The sequence below is a fragment of the Cebus imitator genome, unplaced genomic scaffold, assembly GCF_001604975.1.
Source record: "Cebus imitator isolate Cc_AM_T3 unplaced genomic scaffold, Cebus_imitator-1.0 Scaffold286, whole genome shotgun sequence".
In the NCBI taxonomy this organism is placed as follows: domain Eukaryota; kingdom Metazoa; phylum Chordata; class Mammalia; order Primates; family Cebidae; genus Cebus; species Cebus imitator.
The window spans coordinates 1,730,909-1,744,052 of NW_016107601.1; the positions used below are offsets into that span (position 1 = coordinate 1,730,909).

The following is a 13,144-nucleotide window of genomic DNA, read 5'->3' on the forward strand; positions in this document are numbered from 1 at the left end:
CTGAGGAACCATGAGCTAATTAATCCTTTTTTCTTTATAAATTACCCAGCCTTAGGTATTCTGTTATATTAATAGCAACAGTAAATTGACTAAGACAAAAAATTGGTACTGAGGAATGGGGCTCTTGCTATACAGATATCTGAAAACGTGGCAGAGGAAACTGGAAAATGGACAGAGGTTGGGAGAGTTTAGAAGGACAGGCTAGAAAGAGACTACGGCAGCGACAGTGAATAAAGCATTAAGGGCAATTCTGGTGAGGGCTCAGAAGACAAAAAGATGAGGGAAAGTTTGAAACTTCTTAGATATTGTTTAAGTTATCATGACCAAAATGCAGTATGGAAAATAAAGGCCATTCTGAATGAGGCCTCAGATGGAAATGAGGAGTATTTATTTGTATACTAGAGCAAAGTTCACCCTTGCTATAAAGTAGCAAAGAGCTTGGCAGAACTGTGTTCATACCCTGGGACTTTATGGAAGGCCAAACATAGAGTTATGACTTAAGAATATCTGGCAGAAGTTGTTTCTAAGTGGCAAAGCACTCAAGAACTGGCATGGTTACTTTTAACAGTTTATGCTCAGCTACAACAGTAAAGGAATGCCTTAAAAGCAGAATTTATAATTAAAAAAGAAACAGAACATAAAAGTTTGGTAGTCAACTGTTTGTCATTATACTATAGTATACTGGCCAAACTTGGCCAGGTAGAACCTTGAATTTTCATAACAATTATGGAAGCCTAGAAGACTACAGCAATATTCATTAGGTATAATAACTAAATATCTATATATTTTAAATGTTGTTTATACAGCAGGCTTTTAATATTTATCAGGTTGGGTCTCAGGATTTATGAGAAATTTTTTCTTTTCTTTTTTTTTTTTTTATTTTTTTAATTTCATTTTAGGTTTTGGGGTACATTTGAAGAACATGCAAGATAGTTGCATAGGTACACACATGGCAGTGTGATTTGCTGCCTTCCTCCCCATCACCTACATCTGGCATTTCTCCCCATGCTATCTCTCACCAACTCCCCACCCCCACTGTCCTTCCCCCATTTCCCCCCAACAGACCCCAGTGTGTAGTGCTCCCTTCCCTGTGTCCATGTGTTCTCATTGTTTAACACCCACATATGAGTGACAACATGTGGTGTTTTATTTTCTGCTCTTGTGTCAGTTTGCTGAGAATGATGGTTTCCAGGTTCATCCATGTCTCTACAAAGGACACAAACGCATCATTTTTGATGGCTGCATAATATTCCATGGTGTATATGTGTCACATTTTCCCTGTCCAGTCTATCATCGATGGGTATTTGGGTTGGTTCCAGGTCTTTGCTATTGTAAACAGTGCTGCAATGAACATACGTGTGCATATGTCCTTATAGTAGAACAATTTATAATCCTTTGGATATATACCCAGTAATGGGATTGCTGGGTCAAATGGAATTTCTATTTCTAGGTCCTTGAGGAATCGCCACACTGTCTTCCACAATGGTTGAACTAATTTACATTCCCACCAACAGGGTAAAAGTGTTCTTATTTCTCCACATCCTCTCCAGCATCTATTGTCTCTAGATTTTTTAATGATCGCCATTCTAACTGGCGTGAGATGGTATCTCAACGTAGTTTTGATTTGCATTTCTCTGATGACCAGTGATGATGAGCATTTTTTCATATGTTTGTTGGCCTCATGTATGTCTTCTTTTGTAAAATGTTCATATCCTTTGCCCACTTTTGAATGGACTTGTTTGTTTTTTTCTTGTAAATCTGTTTTAGTTCTTTGTAAATTCTGGATATCAGCCCTTTGTCAGATGGGTAAACTGCAAAAATTTTTTCCCATTCTGTTGGTTGCCAATTCACTCTAATGACTGTTTCTTTTGCCGTGCAGAAGCTGTGGAGTTTGATTAGGTCCCATTTGTCTGTTTTGGCTTTTGTTGCCAATGCTTTTGGTGTTTTGGTCCTGAAGTCCTTGCCTACACCTATGTCCTGAATGGTTTTGCCTAGATTTTCTTCTAGGGTTTTTATGGTGTTAGGTCTTAGGTTTAAGTCTTTAATCCATCTGGAGTTAATTTTAGTGTAAGATGCCAGGAAGGGGTCCAGTTTCTGCTTTCTGCACATGGCTAGCCAGTTTTCCCAACACCATTTATTAAACAGGGAATCCTTTCCCCATTGCTTGTTTTTGTCAGGTTTGTCAAAGATCAGATGGTTGTAGATATGTTGTGTTGCCTCTGAGGCCTCTGTTCTGCCTCTTTGGTCTATATCTCTGTTTTGGTACCAGTACCATGCTGTTTTGATTACTGTAGCCTTGTAGTATAGTTTGAAGTCCAGTAGTGTGATGCTTCACACTTTGTTCTTTTTGCTTAGAATTGATTTGGCTGTGGGCTGTCTTTTGGTTCCATATTAATTTTAAGGTGTTTATTTCCAGTTCTTTGAAGAAGGTCATTGGTAGCTTGATGGGGATAGCATTGAATCTGTAAATTACTTTGGGAAGTATGGCCATTTTCATGATATTGATTCTTCCTAACCATGAACATGGAATGTTTCTCCATCTGTTTGTGTCCTCTCTTATTTCGTTGAGCAGTGGTTTGTAGTTCTCCTTAAAGAGGTCCTTTACATTCCTTGTTAGTTGTATTCCTAAGTATTTTATTCAATTTATGAGAAATTAATTGATGAACACCAAAAGGGAAATGTTGGGAAAATTGCAGGAAGGGGGGTGTCATTGACCCATGACTTCTCTCTTCCTTATTTGCAAAGCTTAGTATACCCAGTTGGCTAGCCGACAGTTCAAGTTTTAGGGAAAAAGATTATTGAGAAGTAGATAACGAGGATAAAAAAGGTTTGAGTTAAATCAGGGAAGTAATAAGCTTTTGGATGTCAGAGGGACAGTTTGAGGTCATCAAACATGTTGTATATCTTAAGGAAAACTAGGCTTGCTTCACAATTTGAGTTTTCTCTGCTTCTGAAATATGTTTCATGAAGAAATTCTGACCATATAAGGTTAATTCACCATTTCAATGGAGTATGTTGCACTCAATAAGCAAGTGTTGTGCTTCACCCTGGGGGATTCAAGAATATGCAATAATAATATTTGTAGAGTACTCTAAAGTTTACACATTCATTTCTCAGACCTCTTCTTGTTTAAAATCTTGGAAAGCAGGTATAATGGCTATCCCATTAACAGAGAATAAAACAGACTCAGTGACTTGCCTGAATTTTGGAATATAACAAGTGCCAGATTTGGGAATCGAACTCAAGTCTTCCAACTTTGGGATCCATCTTATTTCTAGTATATCAGATTCTCTGCCCTAAACAACAACATTAAAGTTAGAGAAACAGGCATAGCCTCAAATGTGGGAAGAGTATAATTGAAAAATAAATGTCACCTTAGTAACATTGTTTCCCCCCACCAAATTATACCAGTAAACAGGAGATTACAGTGCCAAATTGGGTTACATATTCTGATAGCATGACTTTTGTATTTTAGGAGCAGTATATCTTGACTTTTAGAAGTCTAGGTCCTGTTTTTCTTTCTTTTTAAAAAAATTATTATTCTACTTTAAGTTCTGGGATACACGTGCAGAAAGTGCAGGTTTGTTACGTATGTATACACATGCCATGGTAGTTTGTTGCACCCATCAACCCGTCACCTACATTAGGTATTTCTCCTGATACTATCCCTTCCCTAGCTCCCCACCCACTGACAGGCCCTGGTGTGTGATGTTCCTCTCCCTGTGTCCATGTGTTCTCATTGTTCAACTCCCACTTATTAGTGGGAACATGCAGTGTTTGGTTTTCTGTCTGTTCCTTTGTTAGTTTGCTGAGAAGGATGGTTTCCATCTTCATCCATATCTATTCAAAGGACATGAACTCATCCTTTTTATGGCTGCATAGTATTCCATGGTGTATATGTGCCACATTTTCTTTATCAATTCTATCATTGATGGATATTTGGGTTGGTTCCAAGTTTTTGCTATTGTGAATGGTGTCCTGTTTTTCTCAGTGTATTTTCAGAAACCATATAGTTGAATTATGTTAGTTTTGTATACTTGGAAATTGGACCTCTTATTCTTTCTCATGAATACATAGACTGCTTTTTTCAACAAGTATAGGGCTTAAAGAGAGCCAGCAGTAAATTCCTTTTGACCTTTTCCATCCATTTTCATGCATGATGTCTCTGGTGGCATATAAGATTTTTTGGGCCTCTCTGCATTTTGATACAAGTTTTATCAATTATCTTAAATTTATAGAGCCTATTAAATATCATAGGTATATGTAAACTCATAAAAGTGAATAGTGCTCTGAGAATGAGTGACCAAAAGCACCTAAGTTAGAGAGAAGATTTTAGCAGATTCAAATGTGTATTACAGGTAAGTGCAATAGTGGTAAAAATTTAAACAATTTCACCTCCAAACAGTCTGAAATTACTTGAGATGGTGGAATTCCATAACCCACCTACTGCTTTTGGAAGGCTGAAAAACATTTTTTATAGATATATTTGTTTCAATGTGGTTTTATGAGCATTTTCTACCTTTGACTATCTGTGATTGGCTTATTTGTGATGCTTTACAAAGCGGTATAGCAATTATTTTTTGCTATTTTCAAAATCAGTAATTTTTCTTAATATGACATGTGTTGGCAAAGAAGGTTGGATTAGAAAATTTGAATTCAGCACACAACACACTAGGATAGCATTTTCTCAATGGTATTTTGTGATTTCCTATCAGTAGTTCTTGTGATGTACATGTAAAAAAGCACTTAAGAATGGAAAAGTTAGAATAAATAAGGGCTTGCTATAAAAATTGTTGAGGAATCAGCCATTGTGCCATCGATTGCCCTACCCCAGGATTGCCCAGCCTGTGTCCTGGACCTGGACCTCAGGCCTCTACATACCCTCTTATGTCGAGGCGGGGGTGGTGCTGCTGCTTGGTTCCAGACTCTTCTTCCTTATTAGGAGAAAATCTTTCCATGTTCTGTTTACATAGCAAACTGTTTTGTAGTGCATATGTGTGTGTGTCATATGGTACCTATATTTGCCTTACCCCTCTTTCTTCCCCAGGAAAAATGAACAAAAAGAGGTTTTCACAAACATCTCGAGATGGGTGACTATCCCTTTTGGGAAGAGTTTGCTGGTCATGGAAGACCAGGGCATTCTACAGATGCTGATCTTGCTGTTTTTTCTTCCTTGCATGAGTTTTGTTTTAATTGGTGCCTTGTGTGTTCTTCTTGGTGACTCTGTGCCCATAGGTGATGCAGTGGGCTGAAGTCTGTGGGCTTCTACTTCTGGTGGTTGACATTGTTATCTTTGCCATCCTCAAAAGGTTGCCAGCTTCCTCTGCTATCAACCTGGGACTGATAGCTGGATCTTCCTGCTTGACAAAAATAAACAGGACTTTTTTAAATTAAAAAATTCCAGTCAAGAATTTTTTGAAATTGTTATGTACACTTGGTGATAATGTAAAATGCACTGATATGTATCTTCTCACAAGCATGAACCATATTATTGGATTTGTGATCAATCCTACTTAGGTTAATGCCAATTTTAATATCATGGGTACGTTTATTTTATAGTTGGAGTAGGGATAGATAAAGATGTCATGTGTCTGCTGCAGCTATTGTGCTCCCACATGATTATCTTGGATTTTAAGAAGTCGAAATAGTTGCCACTTCTTTTAAAAATTCAAGTGTACATACACAGTCACCAATCATATTCTCCAAATACATTGTGAATTGATCTACTTTCTTCCATCATCTCTACAATGATTCTAATCTAAGGCATCATCACTTCTCACCTGGATTATTGCAATAGCTCCCTCTAATTTATTCTCCATCTCATAGTCAAATTAATCTCTTTAAAATATTAATTGAATTTTGTCATTATTTAGGTTCCCATCAATCATGTATAAGTGTTTATTTTTCAACACATCCACGCCAACATCTATTGTTTTTTGACATTTTAATAATGGTAATTCTGGTTGGGGTAAAGTGATATCTCATTGCAGTTTTAATTTGCATTTCCCTGATGATTCCCTGGTGATATCGAACATTTCTTCATGTTCATTGGCCATTTGTATATCTTTTTTTGAGCAATGTCTATTAATGTGATTTGCCCACTTTTTTTTTAATATGGAAAAGCAATTTATTCCATTTTAAGGATTTTATTCCAGCTTAAGCACTTACACAGTTAGTCCTGGAGAGTAACAAGCCTGCTGGTGAAACAGGTCACCCACAGTGGAGATGGCATCAAACTAGTGGTCGAGGACTAACTCCTTAAAAAAAAGCAACTTTTATCAAGAATTAATTTAATTTTTTTAAAAAAATACATATTTTATTGCGTTTTAGGTTTTGGGGCACATGTGAAGAACATGCAAGATTGTTGCATAGGTACATACATGGCAATGTGGTTTGCTGCTTTCCTCCCCATCACCTATATCTGACATTTCTCCCCATGTTATCCCTCCCCAACTAAAAATTAAATTAAATTAAATTTTTAAAACAAATACAAGTTATTGATTCACTCTTCTCAACTTGACAGTCTACTTGTGGTATAACTGTCAGGTAAAAACATACATCTTTACAACTTATTGTTCCCAAGGTAAACAAACAAACAAACAAACAAAAAACACCATTTCACAGAAAGAAAAGAACAACATGAAAACAGCTCAAGAAATGCACTGACAAGCAAAAATTTATGGGGAAAGAGGAACATGTAGTTTTGACTTAGCTGAAGAAACCAAGAGGAAACCGGTCTATATATGAAAATGTGCATCCTGCAAAGTCAGGTGTCAAGATCTGAGTAGGAACCTACATGACTTGAATCTCCCCTATTCCCTGAATCAAAGTGACATCTTTCAGTATTTATACTTTATGGCTCAGACACCTACCTCATTCCTTACTCACTCTAGCCTTTACTTAAATGAGTCTGAAAAACTTGGGGATATAGCATAAGAAAAATAATCACACATAATATTCCCCTTTCTGTAGCTACTTTAGACCTGGGTTTTGTTACTAGAAAATTCCTGAAGAAAATTTCAATGTAAGTCTGTGGCTTTGCTGAATCAAGCCCCTCTGCCATTAATATTTAGAAAACACCCACTGTCTGGCCTAATAGCATTATTGGTGGTACCTATTATATAGAGGGATAGCTGAACAAAGTCTGTGTCTCAAAACCAGTGTTAAATCACTCTCAGGGTTGAGAAGAAAAAAGGGGAGTCTAAAATCACAAGAAGTAAAGATATATATATCTAGGACCCTTGTCCTTCCTGATCCACACTTCCTTCAGGGCCTTCATCATTATAAATGTTCTCTGCCATTTGCCACACTTGGACGATATTGTCTTCTGATACAGAACAAATCACCCAAGGCTCACTGGGATTCCAGGAGAAATCAGATATCTTGGCAGTGTGACCACCGTGAATAAATAACAACTCTGGTGGCCCGTCTTTGCATCTTCTGGGGATTGTTTCTCTCCAATTTTACTTAAATCCCAGACATTCAGTCTGTGATCAGTACCACTGGAAGCCAAAATAGTCTCATTGTGAGGTGACCACTGAACCTGGGATATTCATCCTTATGTGATTCAAAGGAATGCAACTTAAGTTTCAGATATCTCAGATCCCACAAGGCAATAGTCTTGCCAGCTGATCCTGTGGGAAGAATGAACTCACTATAAGGATTGAAAGAGAAGCAGTTCACCTCAGCAGTGTGAGCATCAACTGAGTGGCTTGGTTTGGAAGTATTGTTTGAACGAGTATCCCATGTCATAAGTTTCTGATCATCAGCAACTGACCCAAACAGAGACTCATGGAGCAGATTCCAGGAAATATCTTCTACTACTGCTGTATGCCCTGTAAAGATGGTCTTCGCATCCACCACTTTTCCCTCCTTTGGAATGGCACTGATATCTCACAGGCAGATGGTGTGGTCATCTGAAGCACTAAGCAAGTGTCCACTGAGATTTGGGTTCCAAGAAAGCCCATAGCCTTCCTTCTGATGTCCAAGGAGACACAAGTTTGGGTTGCATTCTCCAGAAGGATCTGGTTTAGAAGGATGTTTTGTATAGTCAAAGACAAGAACATCACTGGTAGGAGTCTTTGTTGCAGTGATACAAGTGTTCTGGGGCATGTAACGAGCCCTGTTTACTTCTCCTTCATGGTTGATCTTGAATTCTATTCAATTTTCCCACTAACTGAACCAAAACCTCCGAATTCTCCTTCCTTACTGACGTAGTGTGACACATCAAACTGAGCATCATCATTAGGGAGTTGCACGCTGGCTATAACAGGATGGTTTTGTTCATCCAATCTGTGTGTCCCCAGGACAAGTCAATGAATGCTGAAATCTTTCCCTTCTGGTCTGGTTACATCTGGCAGCCACTGGGCAGTTAGGCTGGGCCACTCCAGAGCGTGGGTCATCACCAAATCATAAAGAAAAGGAGTGTTCTTTTTCCATATTTTGCACTTCTCATTGATCACTTGTTCTTCCACTGCATCACTGAAAGCTTCCTTGTCGGCCATGGTGAGCAAGCGAGCTGGGGGAATCCTGGAGTCGAGCGTTGTGGGAAGGGTGGGGAAGCTGCAAGCCGATTTGTCCACTTTTTAATGGTATTATTTGTTTTATTTATTGCTGATTTGTTTGAGTTACTTGTAGATCCTGGATTTTAATCCTTTGTCAGGTGCATAGTTGGTAAATATTTTCTCCCATTCTATGGGTTTACTCTGTCTGTTTACTCTGATCATTATTTCTTTTGCTGTACAGAACTTTTTAGATTAACTAAGTCCTATTTTTGTTGTTGTTGTTGCATTTGCTTTTGAGGTCTTTGTTATAAACTCTTTGCCTAGGCCAATGTCCAGGAAAGATTTTCCTATATTTTCTTCTGGAATTTTTATGTTTCAGGTTTTAGATTTAAGTCTTCAATCTATCTTGAGTTGATTTTTGTATATGATGAGAAACAGGGATCCAGTTTCATTCTTCTACATATGGCTAACCAGTTTTCCCAGAACCATTTATTGAATAAAGTGTTCTTTCTCCAATTTTAAGTTTTCATATGCTTTATTGAAGATCAGTTGGTTGTATTTGGCCTTATTTCTAGGCTTTCTATTCTGTTCCATTGGTCTATGTATCTACTTTAATACCAGTACCATGCTGTTTTGGTTACTACAGCCTTGTAGTATAATTTTGAAGTCAGGTTAAGTGATGCTTCCAGATTTGATCTTTTTGCTTAGGATTGCTTTGGTTATTTGGGCTCTTTTTTGGGCCTATGTGAATTTTAGGTTTGCATTTTCTAATTCTTTGAAAAATGATATTGGTTTTTTGATAGGAATTGTATTGAATTATAGATTTCTTTGGGCAATATGGTCATTTTCACAATATTGATTCTGCCAATCAAGAGCATGGGATGTATTTCCATTTTTGTCATCTATGATTTCTTTAAGCAGTGTTTTGGAGTTCTCTGTGTAAAGATTTTTCACTTCCTTGGTTAAATATATTTCTAGTACTTTATTTTATTTGCAGCTATTGTAGAAGGGATTGAGTTCTTGATTTGATTCTCAGATTGGTCATTGTTGGTGTATAGTGGTGCTTGCAACTTGAAACCAGGAATCCTAAATCTAGGAGTCTTTTAGAGGAGAAATGTTACCTTACTAGTGAATCCATTCCTGGACACCCTATTTGAAATTATCAACTCTTCTCTTCCTGCCACTTTCTTAGTGTTTTTGCTCTGTACTACTAATATCTTTTTTTTATGTATTTTAACATGTTTTTCAATTTCAAAATCTTGGTTTGTCTGTTCTAATATTACTCCTTCTAATTGTATATGTATTGCAGTGTATTGAAATAACTGTGCTCCGTAACTGTCTTATCTGGGCCTGCCAGTTCTTTTCACCTGGAAGTACCAGTATGCTGTTAGATAATGCCAATAGAGAAAGGCCAGATCCTTGTTAAAGTCCGCCCCAAAGATGTCAGTTTGTACAGGTATGTGAGTGTGTGTGTGTGTGTGTGTGTGTGTGTGTGTGTTTGGGGTAGGGTGAAGAAACCAGACACTAAGCAATCCCTTAATTAGATCAGATCTTCACACCTTGCACACCAGGGAGAAGCAGCTTCAGGAAGAGACATGCATAGATTATAATTCGCCGGCCCTGAGGGTTTAGAGGGGTAAGAGTGAGAAGTTACTTGTTTGAGGTTCTTGCCTGTTTCTTACAGTGGCTCACAAGCATGAAACTTTTATATTGCTCTGACTTAAGCTCTGAGAATAACTGGAGTAGAAGTCTGAGTCATGCAGATATGGGAGCAGTGAGGCTAGGCAGAAGCAAAATGAAAGGGAAAGCAAGAACAGAACCCCAAGAGAGTCTTCTCTCTTTTGCCTTCTTATTCTGTAGTCCTACCCAGCAGCCTCCTGCCTCAGGCTAATGCTGCTATTCTATACCAACGAGCTCAACATAATATTCCCTTTCCCAGCAATGCCCTAGTGGTTTTTTCAATATCTTGATACTTTTCTAAGTGGGATTGGACTTGGGGGAAGGGTCCAGAAACTGTGCTACTTCAGCATCTAATATGTTTTACTACGTGACTTGATTATTTCGATTTTTTTATTTGTTTGTTTGTTTCTCTTACCGTAATATCTTTGAGTGCAAGGATTTCTGTTTGTTTTTTTCACTGTTTTGTCTGCAGGTTCTAGAACAGTGACTATTACACAGTAAGTTCTCAATACTTATTAAATCTATCAAAAAATAAGAATAGAAGAAAATTTGTTAAATTAATAAAGTCTATCCACTGAAAAAATACAGCAAGTGTCATGTTCCTTGGAAAAATATTAAACATTTTCCTTTTGAAAATGGGAGCAAGACTAGAATGCTAGCAATCATTGCAACAAAAATCAGTAGCATCCCTTCAGCAGCAACCTCTAACTAGAAAATAAGACAAATCCAATTTATGTGGGAAAAAATGTTAACTAAACAATTTTAAAAGCTAAGAGAAAAGTTGGTGAGGGTATGATGGTTGATTTTTTGTGTCAACTTCAGTAAGCTAAGGTATATCTAGATAGCTGGTAAGCCATTATTTTGGGGTATATCTATGAGGGTGTTTCTGGAAGACATTACCATTTGAATCAGACTGAGTAAAGAAGTCCTGCCCTCACCAATGTGGACGGGCATTACCCAATCCATTGAAGGCCTGAATAGAACAAAAGAGTAGAAGATGGGCAAACTGTCCCTCTCCTTGAGCTGAAACATCCACCTTCTCCTGCTCTTGCACAAAGAATCTCTTGCCCTTTGTGCATCTGGGGATGCGCACTAGTGCCCCCTTTGATTCTCATGCCCTTTGTTTTCAGTTGAGAGTTACATCATCAGCTTTCCTGGTTCTTAGGCCTCTGGCCTCAAACTTAATTAAACCAGCAGCTTTTCTGTGTCTCCATCTTGCAGTTGGCATGTTGTAGAACTCCTTGGCCTTTATAAATGCATGGGCAAATTCACGAAGAAATCTCCTTTTATGTGTATCTCTATACATCTCATTGGTTCTGTTTCTCTGTAGAACTCTTACTAATTCAGAGAGTATACCCTATCAGATTGTAAAGGATACCACAGAACTTTGGAACCATATGCCAAAAATGGAACCAGTGCAGAGAGAGGTAAGTACATATCTTCTACTGATCTCTTGGCTCCATTTTTGTCTATGGTTTTGTGGTAAGCTTGTGTATGTACGTACGTACGTACGTACTATGTATGTATGTATGTATATGTTTTTATATACACACTATATATATAAGATTATGGTTATAATAGAGGTGATATCACAAATCAACGGAGAAAGAATGGATTATTTTAATGTGAAAAATTAAAGTGGAATTTCCTACTATGTATAAAAAATATATACCAAAGGGATGAAAGCTTTCTACATGAAAGACAAAACTATATACTAGTAGAAGAAAATATTGAATATTTTCTTTGTAATTTTGGAGTAGAGAGCATTTCAAAAAGGGTCCACAAAAAATAAATCAAAGGGAAAAATCTTATGGATTTGACTAAATCAAAATTAAAGATGCTTTTGTAAATTAAGAATACAATAGCTAAATTAAAGACATATTATAGATTGAGAAAAGTTCTTATAATATCTAAAACTAAAAAAGAATTCTAGATTATGTAATAAACTCCTGCAAATGACTATCACAAACACAAGTTCCAAAAGGAAAAAATAGATAAAAGATATAACAAACAATTCCAAGAAGGAGAAATTTTTAACAAGCCAATTATATGAAATGATGTTCAGCCTCTAACTGTGAGATATCATTTTATAGCTATCAAATTGGCAAGGATTAAAAAGTTCATAATATCAAGTGTTGGCAAGGATGTGGAGAAATGAGAACTTCTATGAACTGCTGATGGAGATATAAACTAGTGCAGCCATCTTGAAGGGAAATCTGGAAGTATCCCATGAAATGAGGCATGTGAACTGTGCATGTGAGGGATCTAAGTTGTGTGTTCCATATGAGAATCTAATGCCTGCCCACTCCCAACCCAAGTCCATGAAAAAATTGTCTTCCACAAAACCAGTTCATGGTGCCAAAAAGTTTGGGGGCCACTGGTCTAGTGGATCATCATACATAATTACATAACGTAAATACATAATTAAAATAAATGTGGTATATGCATTGGTAGATGTCAATCGGAACTTAAAAAATAATGTTTAATATTCAAAATTTGACCTTCGTTTATTAGTTCTTGAATGATATAGAGTGACTCATGGATACCAATATTCATGAACCTAAAGTCTGCCTGTAAGTGAAGGGGAAAAAAAACCTCTTTGGCTTGCCTTTTTTATTATGTAAAACACCCCAAATGTTTCCAAAAAATTCCAAGGAAAATAGGCTTATATGTTATCAGAATGCAGATGTAAACAGTATTCACTAAGATAAATTGAAATATGTTTATATTTCAAATGCACTAGCCTAGGAGGCAAAGCCATTGCAGTCTTAGCACTTAAACCGTATAATATGCAAATCATTTTCCCAGATGATTTTTATTTATTTGAAGGTTTATAAGTTTAACGTTTTAAAAAAAACCCAGCTCTGTATTACTGGGTATACTGAAGTGGTAAGGCTAAACTATTAGGATGCGTATTTGTCTAAAAATTTTATAATTTTTTTTGTATTTTTGTATTCTGG

At 37.0% G+C, this 13,144-nt stretch overlaps 1 pseudogene across 1 annotated transcript; it reads right to left on the bottom strand.

The window, feature by feature from the left end:
- Positions 1 to 6,884: 6,884 nt before the first annotated feature.
- Positions 6,885 to 8,535, bottom strand: LOC108284971 (annotated as a pseudogene). Its single transcript, XR_001817397.2, has one exon. The product of XR_001817397.2 is annotated as a histone-binding protein RBBP4-like (transcript).
- Positions 8,536 to 13,144: the final 4,609 nt, after the last annotated feature.